This window comes from Arachis stenosperma, chromosome 1 (genome assembly GCF_014773155.1).
Source record: "Arachis stenosperma cultivar V10309 chromosome 1, arast.V10309.gnm1.PFL2, whole genome shotgun sequence".
Classification (NCBI taxonomy): Eukaryota; Viridiplantae; Streptophyta; class Magnoliopsida; order Fabales; family Fabaceae; genus Arachis; species Arachis stenosperma.
Window position 1 is genome coordinate 40,480,938 of NC_080377.1, and position 13,127 is coordinate 40,494,064.

At 39.2% G+C, this 13,127-nt stretch overlaps 2 non-coding genes across 2 annotated transcripts; both read right to left on the minus strand.

Annotated features, from left to right (window-relative positions):
• Positions 1-451: 451 nt before the first annotated feature.
• On the minus strand, positions 452-555 carry LOC130953584 (small nucleolar RNA R71). The gene has a single exon (XR_009075758.1). It is a non-coding gene; the product is annotated as a small nucleolar RNA R71 (small nucleolar RNA).
• An 11,216-nt stretch (positions 556-11,771) lies between these two features.
• LOC130953717 (small nucleolar RNA R71) lies at positions 11,772-11,879 on the minus strand. The gene has a single exon (XR_009075883.1). It is a non-coding gene; the product is annotated as a small nucleolar RNA R71 (small nucleolar RNA).
• Positions 11,880-13,127: the final 1,248 nt, after the last annotated feature.

The following is a 13,127-nucleotide window of genomic DNA, read 5'->3' on the forward strand; positions in this document are numbered from 1 at the left end:
ATTACAACAATTCAGAGGCAACCTTTCTGAAATTTTCGAACAAGAGAGGGAGATGGCAGCCGAACCTAACAACAATAATGCAAGGAGGATGCTTGGTGATTTTACTAAACCCACGTCCAAGTTTGATGGAAGAAGCATCTCAATTCCTGCCATTGGAGCAAACAATTTTGAGCTGAAACCTCAATTAGTTGCTCTAATGCAACAGAACTGCAAGTTTCATGGACTTCCATCTGAAGATCCTTACCAGTTTTTAACTGAGTTCTTGCAGATTTGTGAGACTGTTAAGACGAATGGAGTAGATCTTGAAGTCTACAGGCTCATGCTTTTCCCTTTTGCTGTAAGAGACAGAGCTAGAACATGGTTGGACTCACAACCTAAAGATAGCCTGGACTCCTGGGATAAGCTGGTCACGACCTTCTTGGATAAATTCTTTCCTCCTCAAAAACTGAGCAAGCTTAGAGTGGATGTTCAGACCTTCAAGCAAAAAGATGGTGAATCCCTCTATGAAGCTTGGGAAAGATACAAGCAGATGACCAAAAAGTGTCCTTCTGACATGTTTTCAGAATGGACCATATTAGACATATTCTATTATGGTCTGTCTGAGTTCTCTAAAATGTCACTGGACCATTCTGCAGGTGGATCCATTCACTTAAAGAAAACGCCTGCAGAAGCTCAAGAACTTATTGACATGGTTGTAAATAACCAATTCATGTACACTTATGAGAGGAATTCGGTGAATAATGGGACGCCTCAGAGGATGGGAGTTCTTGAAATTGATGCTCTGAACGCCATATTGGCTCAGAACAAAGTGTTGACTCAGCAAGTTAACATGATTTCTCAAAGTCTAAATGGATGGCAAAATGCATCCAACAGTACTAAAGAGGCAGCTTCTGAAGAAGCTTATGATCTTGAGAACCCTGCAATAGCAGAGGTAAATTACATGGGTGAACCTTATAGAAACACCTATAATTCATCATGGAGAAATCATCCAAAATTCTCATGGAAGGATCAACAAAAGCCTTAACAAGGCTTTAATAATGGTGGGAGAAACAGGCTCAGCAATAACAAGCCTTTTCCATCATCTTCTCAGCAACAGACAGAGAATTCTGAGCAGAGCCCCTCTAACTTATCAAACATAGTCTCTGATCTGTCTAAGGCCACTTTAAGTTTCATGAGTGAAACAAGATCCTCCATTAGAAATTTGGAGGCATAAGTGGGCCAGCTGAGTAAGAAAATCACTAAAACTCCTCCGAGTATTCTCCCAAGCAATACAGAAGAGAATCCAAAGGGAGAGTGCAAGGCAATTGATGTAATCAATAAGGCCGAATGCACAAGGGAGGAGAAGGACGAAAATCCTAGTGAGGAAGACCTCCTGGGATGTCTCTCAAACAAGAAGGAGTTCCCTATTGAGGACCTAAAGGAATCTGAGGCTCATATAGAGACCATAGAGATTCCACTAAATCTTCTTCTGCCATTCATGAGCTCTGAAGACTATTCTTCCTCAGAAGAGGATGAAGATATGACTGGAGAGCAAGTTGCTCAATATCTAGGAGCTATCATGAAGCTGAATGCCAAGTTGTTTGGTAATGAGGCTTGGGAAGGTGAACCTCCCTTGCTCATTAGTGAACTAGATACATGGGTTCAGCAAACTCTACCTCAAAAGAAACAAGATCCTGGGAAATTCTTAATACCCTGTACCATAGGTACCATGACCTTTGAAAAAGCTCTGTGTGACCTGGGGTCAGGCATAAATCTTATGCCACTCTCTGTAATGGAGAAACTAGGAATCATTGAGGTATAGCCTGCCTTATTCTCATTACAATTGGCAGACAAGTCAGTAAGACAAGCTTATGAATTAGTATAGGACATATTAGTAAAGGTTGAAGGCCTTTACATCCCTGCTGATTTCATAATCATAGACACTAGGAAGGAAGAGGATGAATGCATCATCCTTGGAAGACCTTTCCTAGCCACAGCAGGTGCTGTAATAGATGTTAACAGAGGAGAATTAGTCCTTCAATTGAATGGGGACTACCTTGTGTTTAAGGCACACGGCCATCCCTCTGTAACAAAAGAGAGTAAGCATGCAGAGCTTCTCTCAGTACAGAGTCAAAAAGAGCCCCCACAATCAAACTCTAAGTTTGGTGTTGGGAGGCCACAACCAAACTCTAAGTTTGGTGTTGAAAAGACCCCACATTCAAACTCTAAGTTTGGTTTTGGGAAACCTTCATCATGCTCTGAACTTCTCTAAGGCTCCATGAGAGCCCACTGTCAAGCTAGTGACATTAAAGAAGCGCTTATTGGAAGGCAACCCAATTTTTATTTATCTAATTTTATTTTTATTTTATTGTTATTTTGTGTTTTATTAGGTTCATGATCATGTGGAGTCACGAAAAATAATACAAAAATTAAAAACAGAATCAAAAACAGCAAAAGAAAAATCACACCCTGGAGGAAGGACTTACTGGCGTTTAAACGCCAGTAAGGAGCATCTGGCTGGCGTTCAACGCCAGAACAGAGCATGGATCTGACGTTGAACGCCAGAAACAAGCAACATCCCGACGTTCAAACGCCAGGAATACACCTTGAGGAGAGCTGGCGCTGAACGCCAGAAACAAGCATGGAACTGGCGTTCAATGCCAGAAACATGCTGCACATGGGCGTTGAACGCCCAGAACATGCATCACCTCGGCGTTCAAATGCCAGAATTGTATGCAAAGGCATTTTACATGCCTCATTGGTGCAGGGATGTAAATCCTTGACACCTCAGGATCTGTGGACCCCACAGGATCACCTCAGGATCTGTGGACCTCACAGGATCCCCACCTACCTCACCCTCTCTCTCCATTCATGGTCATCCCTTCTGTTTTTCATTCACCACTCACATCCATCCATCTCTTTCCCACCCAATCCCACCCATATAGCCAAATACACACATCCCTCCATCTCCTCCATATCTTCTTCTTCTTCTTCTATTCTTTCTTCTTTTGCTCGAGGGCGAGCAACATTCTAAGTTTGGTGTGGTAAAAGCATAGCTTTTTTGTTTTTCCATAACCATTGATGGCACCTAAGGCCAGAAAAACCTCAAAAAAAAAAAAAAGAGAGAAAAGGAAAGACAAAAGTTTCCACCTCTGAGTCATGAGAGATGGAAAGATTCATCTAAAGGGTCTATATCTCAGTAGTAGAACATTTGACTGCAAATCAAGAGATCCCTGAGATACCTCAGGGGATAAATTTTCCTCCATACAATTATTGGGAGCAACTAAGGATAAGAGCACCAAAATCACTAAGGATCATGCAACAGAGGCAAGGAAGAGACATAAAGGAGCTCAAAAAGCACCATTGGTCCTTCAAGAAGACGCCACCCTCACTAAGATGGACTCATTCTTTAACCTCCTTGCTCTTATCTTTCTGTTTTTCGATTTTTATGCTTCATGTTTGTTTATGTTTTGTGTCTCTACTTTATGATCATTAGTATTGAGTAACTATGTCTTAAGGCTATGAATAATTTCATGAATCCTTCACCTTTCTTAAATGAAAAATGTTTCTAATTCAAAAGAACAAGAAGTACATGAATTTCGAAATTATCCTTGAATTTAGTTTAATTATATTGATGTGGTGACAATACTTTCTGTTTTCTGAATGAATGCTTGAACAGTGCATATTTTTTATCTTGTTGTTTATGAATGTTAAAATTGTTGGCTCTTAAAAGAATGATGAACTAAGAGAAATGTTATTGATAATCTGAAAAATCATGCAATTGATTCTTGAAGCAAGAAAAAGCAGTGAAAAAGCAAGAGCTTGCGAAAAAAAAATTTTGGCGAAAAAAAAATTTCAGAAAGAAAAAGAAAAAGCAAGCAGAAAAAGCCAATAGCCCTTAAAACCAAAAGGCAAGGATAAAAAAGGATCCAAGGCTTTGAGCATCAATGGATAGGAGGGCCCAAGGAAATAAAATCCATGCCTAAGCGGCTAAATCAAGCTGTCCCTGACCATGTGCTTGTGGCATGCAGGTCCAAGTGAAAAGCTTGAGACTGAGTGGTTAAAGTCGTGATCTAAAGCAAAAATAGTGTGCTTAAGAGCTCTGGACACCTCTAACTGGGGACTCTAGCAAAGCTGAGTCACAATCTGAAAAGGTTCACCCTGTCATGTGTCTGTAGCATTTATGTATCCGGTGGTAATACTGGAAAACAAAGTGCTTAGGGCCACGGCCAAGACTCATAAAAGTAGCTGTGTTCAAGAATCAACAAACTTAACTAGGAGAATCAATAACACTATCTAAAATTCTAAAGTTCCTAGAGATGCCAATCATTCTAAACTTCAAAGGATAAAGTGAGATGCCAAAATTGTTCAGAAGCAAAAAGCTACAAGTCCCGCTCATCTAATTAGAATTAATATTCATTGATATTTTGGGAATTATAGTATATTCTCTTCTTTTTATCCTAATTGATTTTCAGTTTCTTGGGGACAAGCAACAATTTAAGTTTGGTGTTGTGATGAGCGGATAATTTATACGCTTTTTGGCATTGTTTTTAGGTAGTTTTTAGTATGATCTAGTTACTTTTAGGGATGTTTTCATTAGTTTTTATGCTAAATTCACATTTTTGGACTTTACTATGAGTTTGTGTGTTTTTCTGTGATTTCAGGTATTTTCTGGCTGAAATTGAGGGACCTGAGCAAAACTCTAATAGGAGGTTGACAAAGGACTGCTGATGCTGTTGGAATCTGACCTCTCTGCACTCGAAATGAATTTTCTTGAGCTACAGAACTCCAAATGGCGCGCTCTCAACGGCGTTGGAAATAGACATCCAGAGCTTTCCATCAATATATAATAGTTCATACTTTATTCGTGATTAGATGATGTAAACTGGCGCTCAACGCCAGTTCTATGTTGCTGTTTGGAGTCAAACGCCAGAAACACGTCACGAACCAGAGTTGAACGCCCAAAACACGTTACAACTTGGCGTTCAGCTCCAAAAGAAGCCTCAACTCGTGGATAGATCAAGCTCAGTCCAAACATACACCAAGTGGGCCCTGGAAGTGGATTTATGCATCAATTACTTATTTCTGTAAACCCTAGTAGCTAGTTTATTATAAATAGAACTTTTTACTAGTGTATTAAACATCTCTGGGGACGTTTAGTTCTCAGATCATGGGGGCTGGCCATTCAGCCATGCCTGAACCTTTCACTTATGTATTTTCAATGGTGGAGTTTCTACACACCATAGATTAAGGGTGTGGAGCTCTGCTGTACCTCAAGTTTTAATGCAATTACTATTATTTTCTATCCAATTCGATTTATTCCTGTTCTAAGATATTCGTTGCACTTCAACTTGATGAATGTGATGATCCGTGACACTCATCATCATTCTCACCTATGAATGCGCGTGACTGACAACCACTTCCGTTCTACCTTAGACCGGGCGCATATCTCTTGGATTCCTTAATCAGAATCTTCGTGGTATAAGCTAGAATTGATGGCGGCATTCATGGGAATCCGAAAAGTCTAACCTTGTCTGTGGTATTCCGAGTAGGATTTCAGGATTGAATGACTGTGATGAGCTTCAAACTCCTGAAGGCTGGGCGTTAGTGATAGACGCAAAAGAATCACGGGATTCTATTCCAACTTGATTGAGAACCGACAGATGATTAGCCGTGCTGTGACAGAGCATTTGGACCATTTTTACTGAGAGGATGGGATGTAGCCATTGACAACGGTGATGCCCTACATACAACTTGCCATGAAAAGGAGTAAGAAGGATTGGATGAAAGCAGTAGGAAAGTAGAGATTCAACAGGGACAAGCACCTCCATACGCTTATCTGAAATTCCCACCATTAATTTACATAAGTATTTCTATCCTTTATTATTTAAGCAAATATCTCTTTATATTTCCCATAACCAATTATTATCTGCCTGACTGAGATTTACAAGATGACCATAGCTTGCTTCATACCAACAATCTCCGTGGGATCGACCCTTACTCACGTAAGGTATTACTTGGACGACCCAGTGCACTTGCTGGTTAGTTGTGCGGAGTTGTGACTAAGTGTAATTCACGTGTGAGAGCTACCAAATTATTGGAGCCATTGTTGATGATCACAAATCCGTGCACCAGTACTCTTCTTCTTCTTCCTCCTCCTCTTTCTTACGCTTTTGCCGCTTCTTTTTTTCAATCAGTTTTAAAAGAACTCGACCCCTTAAAGGGAGCTGTTACAAACAAAACAAAACCAAGTACTACAACCTTCTAGATAGCATTTAATAGTACATCAGAACAAAAACATGACTACATCATATGAATCACAAATATATATCACCCACATTCAAACAAAATATTTCCCTATCAGCATTGCCATAAAAAAATAAGTTGTTTCAATTATTATACCCCCAAGACCCATGTTCTGTCCTATATTCTTGACATCCTACTTACACTATATTACTTGAAAGTCATCCTTAGTTGTGGCTACTTGTCTCCATCTATGAATGTGAAGTCCTTAGTTTTGGCCATGATAAATTCTAGATTTCTCACCTCTTGTATGAAGTTTCTTAACCTGTTCCGTACAAAGTTTTGAGCTCATTGTGTCCAATTATTTCCTTTTGCCAAGCCATTATGCTTTTCTCTATAGTTCTGAATACAAAGTCTCCCAAGTGACCTATATACGTTTTTAGGATGAATTGGGTTGCCACTTCAATGCGCACTGATGTGTGAATATCTTGTACCATTTTTCTTAGCATTTGCTAGTTGTTTTTAGTTAGATTTTATTTAGTTTTACTTGATTTTAGTGCAAAATCTCCTTCGAATGCTACTTTGAGTTGTTTTAATATTTTTATGATTTCAGGTGAAAATTCGGAACAATTTGGCAGAGTTTGGAGCAAAAAAAAGAACAAAGTTGGCAGCACCCCCGGTCGTTTAGCGCCAGCAAGGGACATCAGCGTGCATAAGGCTACTCCCTATGGGGCGTTAAACTGGCGTTTAACGTCAACAGTAGTCCGAATTCACGCTCTTTGAGCTTCTCAAATGGATTTAGCATTTATTACTTTTATTTTAATTTCTTTGTATAATTTTTATTTACAAATAATATCTTTTAGTTTTAGAATTTATTATTTTATTTTATTTCTGTTTCAAATTAGGTTAATATAAAAGGAAAAAATTGCTTGTGATTTGGATCTTCTTCCTTCCGCATGTTTTCAGAACCCTAGTTTTTCTATAAGTCATGAGCAACTAAACCTCTTTGGTTAAGGTTAGGAGCTCTGTTTTTTTCTATGGATTAGAATTATTATTTTTCTATTTTAATTATTGTATTGATTCAATTCTAAGGATTATTTTCGTTCTTAATCTTATGAATTTGAATAGAACGAGAGTATGACCCCTTATTCTACTTGTGTTCTTGTAATTCTCGAGAGAGTTATCTCGCTTGAATTACATCTTGAAAATAAATTCTTCCTAAATTGCTAATTACATGAACTAATTGGGATATGTGACATATAATTCTGTTAGCTTTGGATAATTAGGGTTTTTGTGGCCATAAACTAGTTTTTAAACTTAACCTTCTAATCGGAATTAAGTGACCACGAGAGTGGCGGTTAATGAATGTTAGAGAAGGCTAAATCACTAAGAGATTAGGGTTTAGATATTTACATTTTGCCATGGAATGAATCATACATTGTAAAATAGTTAGTAAGAACTTTTAATCCGGAAAGATAAACATCTCTAAAATCTTAACTGTTTTCTCATATTGTTTTTTACACCAAACCATTTACTTGTTTTCTTTACTTGCTTATTTACTGTTTTATGCGAATTGACTCACCAAACTCCTTTTTGAATCGCTTAACTAAGTCCAACTGGATAGCCATTGTTGCTCAATCTAGCAATCCTCGTGGGATCGACCCTCACTTACCTAAGGTATTACTTGGATGACCCGGTGCACTTACCGGTTAAGCTATGCGAAATCTCAATTCGCGCACTACACACCACAGTCGTTAACCTTTCACCTACAAAAAGCATTTGTCTTCAAGTACTAAGAGATCATTATACGTATCAATCAAATAGCCTCTAACCGCATATTTTTGTTGTTTTGGCATGAATTCCATGCATAACCACTGTTGTTGCTGCTTCTTCTCCTCTTTCTCATTTTTTCTCTACTTTTTCTTTTTGTCATTATCATCATCACCACCACCACCACTGATGAGTGGATAATTTATACGCTTTTTGGCATTGTTTTTAGTGTGTTTTTAGTAGTTTTAGTTAGTTTTTAGTATATTTTTATTATTTTTTAATTAAAATTCACTTTTTTGGACTTTACTATGAGTTTGTATGTTTTTCTGTGATTTCAGGTATTTTCTGGCTGAAATTGAGGGACCTGAGCAAAAATCTAATTCAGAGACTGAAAAGGACTGTAGATGCTGTTGGATTCTGACCTCCCTGCACTCGAAGTAAATTTTCTGGAGCTACAGAAGCCCAATTGGCGCGCTCTCAACGGCGTTGAAAAGTAGACATCCTGGGCTTTCCAGCAATATATGATAGTCCATACTTTGCCCAAGATTTGATGGCCCAAACCGGCGTTCAAAGTCACCTTCAGATTTCCCAGCGTTAAACGCCGGAACTGGCACCAAAGTGGGAGTTAAACGCCCAAACTGGCACAAAAGCTGGCGTTTAACTCCAAGAAGAGTCTCTACACGAAAATGCTTCAATGCTCAGCCCAAGCACACATCAAGTGGGCCCGGAAGTGGATTTTTATGTCATTTACTCATCTCTGTACACCCTAGGCTACTAGTTCTCTATATATAGGACCTTTTACTATTGTATTTTCATCTTCTGATCTTTGGAATCGTTTGATCTTTAGATCTTTTGATCACTTTGGGAGGCTGGCCATTCGGCCATGCCTAGACCTTGTTCTTATGTATTTTCAACGGTGGAGTTTCTACACACCATAGATTAAGGTGTGGAGCTCTGCTGTACCTCCAGTATTAATGCAATTACTATTGTTCTTCTATTCAATTCCGCTTGTTCTTGTTCCAAGATATCACTTGTTCTTCAACTTGATGAATGTGATGATCCGTGACACTCATCATCATTCTCACCTATGAACGTGTGACTGACAACCACCTCCGTTCTACCTTCGATTGGGTGAATATCTCTTGGATTCCTGATACACGATGCATGGTTGATCGCCTGACAACCGAGCGCTCGCCTGACAAACGAGCCAGCCATTCCGTGAGATCAGAGTCTTCGTGGTATAGGCTAGAACTGATGGCAGCATTCAAGAGAATCCGGAAGGTCTAACCTTGTCTGTGGTATTCTGAGTAGGATTCAATGATTGAATGACTGTGACGTGCTTCAAACTCCTGAGGGCGGGGCGTTAGTGACAGACGCAAAAGAATCACTGGATTCTATTTCGGCCTGATTGAGAACCGAAAGATGGATAGCCGTGCCGTGACAGGGTGCGTTGAACATTTCCACTGAGAGGATGGGAGGTAGCCACTGACAACGGTGAAACCCTTGCATAAGTTTGCCATGGAAAGGAGTAAGAAGGATTGGATGAAGACAGTAGGAAAGCAGAGAGACGGAAGGGACAAAGCATCTTCATACGCTTATCTGAAGCTCTCACCAATGATATACATAAGTATCTCTATCTTTATTCTTATGTTTTATTCATATATCACCCATACCCATTTGAGTCTGCCTGACTAAGATTTACAAGGTGACCATAGCTTGCTTCATACCAACAATCTCTGTGGGATCGACCTTTACTCGCGTAAGGTTTATTACTTGGACGACCCAGTACACTTGCTGGTTAGTTGTGCGAAGTTGTAGTGATCACAATTTCGTGCACCAAGTTTTTGGCGCCGTTGTCGGGGATTGTTTCGTGTATGGACAACTGACGGTTCATCTTGTTGCTTAGATTAGGTAATTTTTTTTCAGAATTTCTTTAAAAATGAATTCTAGAGTTTCGTAATGATCTGTTGAAATCTGGCTGGCTGAGAAGCCATGTCTAATCTTATTGGACCGAGGTTTCAACTTATCATCACAAGAGCTTGTTGATTTCTATCAAACTTGCTATTGGAGCAATGATCTGCTGAGGCTTGGCTGGCCATTGGCCATGTCTAGTGTTTTGGACCGAAGCTTTCTTTGAAAGCTTGGCTGGCTGTGAAGCCATGTCTAATTCCTGGACCGGAGTCTTAGACTAGCATTGCAATGATTCCTGGAATCCAAATTAAGAATTCTGAAACCTTTATTTTCTATTTTCATATAATTTTCGAAAAAGCACAAAAAAATCACAAAATCATAAAAAACCAAAAAAAAGATTTTATGTTTCTTGTTTGAGTCTAGTGTCTAATTTTAAGTTTGGTGTCTTGCATGCATTGTTTATTTGATCTTGGTTCTATTTTCAAGTCAATAGTACAGGGAACTGAAGATTCAGAACATGCAGCAGAGGAATTACACAGAAAAAGCTGGGCGTTCAAAACGCCCAGTGAAGAAGGACAGACTGGCGTTTAAACGCCAGCCAGGGTGCCTGGTTGTGCGTTTAACGCCCAAAAAGGTAGTGCATTGGGCGTTAAACGCCAGAATGTGCACCATTCTGGGCGTTTAACGCCAGGATGGCACAAGAGGGAAGATTCTGTTTTTAATTCAGATTTTTTTTTTCAAGTTTTCAAAGTTTTTCAAAATCAAATCTTTTTCAAATCATATCTTTTCAATCAAATCTTTTTCAAAATCAATTTCTTTCCTTTTTCAAAGATACTTGCTAACAATTAATGATTTGATTCAACATTTCAAGTATGTTACCTTTTCTGTTGAGAAAGGTTTAATGTTTGAATCATATCTTTTCTTGTTAGCCAAGTCATTAATTTTTAAAATCAAATCCTTTTTAAAATTGTTTTCAAATCATATCTTTTCAATCATATCTTTTTTCAAACTAGTTTTCAATCATATCTTTTTGGTTTCTTTTTTTCAAAAATTACTTGATTTCTTTCCCACTCTTGGTTTTCGAAAATTAATTAAAGTTTTTCAAAATGTTTTTAAAATCTTTTTAATTTAATTTTCGAAAAATCTCTTCCCCTCTTCTCACATTCTTCTATTTATGGAGTATCACTCCTCCTCAATGCACAATTCGAACTCTATCTCACTAAGTTCGAATTCTTCTACCTCTTTCTTCTATTTTTCAGTTCCTCTGACACCTCAAGGAATCTCTATACTGTGACATAGAGGATTTCACATTTTCTTGTTCTCTTCTCTTTCATATGAGTAGGAACAAAGACAAAAGCATTCTTGTTGAAGCTGACCCTGAACCTGAAAGGACCTTGAAGCGAAAGCTAAGAGAAGCTAAGGCACAACTCTCTGTAGAGGACCTAACAGAAATCTTCAAAGAAGAAGAACCCATGGCAGCCGAAAACAACAACAATGCAAGGAAGGTGCTGGGTGACTTTACTGCACCTACTCCCGACTTCTATGGGAGAAGCATCTCTATCCCTGCCATTGGAGCAAACAACTTTGAGCTTAAGCCTCAATTAGTTTCTCTAATGCAACAGAATTGCAAGTTCCATGGACTTCCATTGGAAGATCCTCATCAGTTTTTAGCTGAATTCTTGCAAATCTGTGACATGGTCAAGACTAATGGGGTTGACCCTGAGGTCTACAGACTTATGCTATTCCCTTTTGCTGTAAGAGACAGAGCTAGAATATGGTTGGACTTACAACCTAAAGACAGCCTGAACTCTTGGGAAAAGCTAGTCAATGCCTTATTGGCAAAGTTCTTTCCACCTCAAAAATTGAGTAAGCTTAGAGTGGAAGTCCAAACCTTCAGACAAAAGGAAGGTGAATCCCTCTATGAAGCTTGGGAAAGATACAAACAATTGATCAGAAAATGTCCTTCAGACATGCTTTCTGAATGGAGCATCATAGGTATTTTCTATGATGGTCTCTCTGAACTATCCAAGATGTCTTTGGATAGCTCTGCTGGAGGATCTCTTCATCTGAAGAAGACGCCTGCAGAAGCTCAAGAACTAATTGAAATGGTTGCAAATAACCAATTCATGTACACTTCTGAAAGGAATCCTGTGAACAATGGGACTAATCAGAAGAAAGGAGTTCTTGAGATTGATACTCTGAATGCCATTCTGGCTCAGAACAAAATATTGACTCAGCAAGTCAATTTGATTTCTCAAAGTCTGTCTGGAATGCAAAATGCACCAGGCAGTACTAAGGATGCTTCATCTGAAGAAGAAGCTTATGATCCTGAGAACCCTTCAATGGAAGAGGTGAATTACATGGGAGAACCCTATGGAAACACCTATAATTCTTCATGGAGAAATCATCCAAATTTCTCATGGAAGGATCAACAGAGACCTCAATAAGGTTTCAACAACAATAATGGTGGAAGAAACAGGTTTAGCAATGGCAAGCCTTTTCCATCATCTTCTCAGCAACAGACAGAGAATTCTAAGCAGAACCACTCTGACTTAGCAACCATGGTCTCTGATCTAATCAAAACCACTCAAAGTTTCATGACTGAAACAAGGTCCTCCATTAGGAATTTGGAGGCACAAGTGGGACAGCTGAGCAAGAAAATTACTGAACTCCCTCCTAGTACTCTTCCAAGCAATACAGAAGAAAATCCAAAAGGAGAGTGCAAGGCCATCAACATGGCCGAATGTGGAGAGGAGGAAGAGGCAGTGAACGCCACTGAGGAAGACCTCAATGGGCGTGCACTGACCTCCAATGAGTTCCCCAATGAGGAACCATGGGAATCTGAGGCTCAAAATGAGACCATAAAGATTCCATTGGACTTACTTCTGCCTTTCATGAGCTCTGATGAATATTCCTCCTCTGAAGAGGATGAGTATGTCACTGAAGAGCAAGTTGCTAAATACCTTGGAGCAATCATGAAGCTAAATGACAAGTTATTTGGAAATGAGACTTGGGAGAAAGAACCTCCTTTGCTCACCAAAGAACTGGATGACTTGTCTAGGCAGAAATTACCTAAAAAGAGACAAGACCCTGGAAAGTTTTCACTACCTTGTACCATAGGCACCATGACCTTCAAGAAGGCTCTGTGTGACTTAGGGTCAAGTGTAAACCTCATGCCTCTCTCTGTAATGGAGAAGCTAGGGATCTCTGAGGTACAAGCTGCA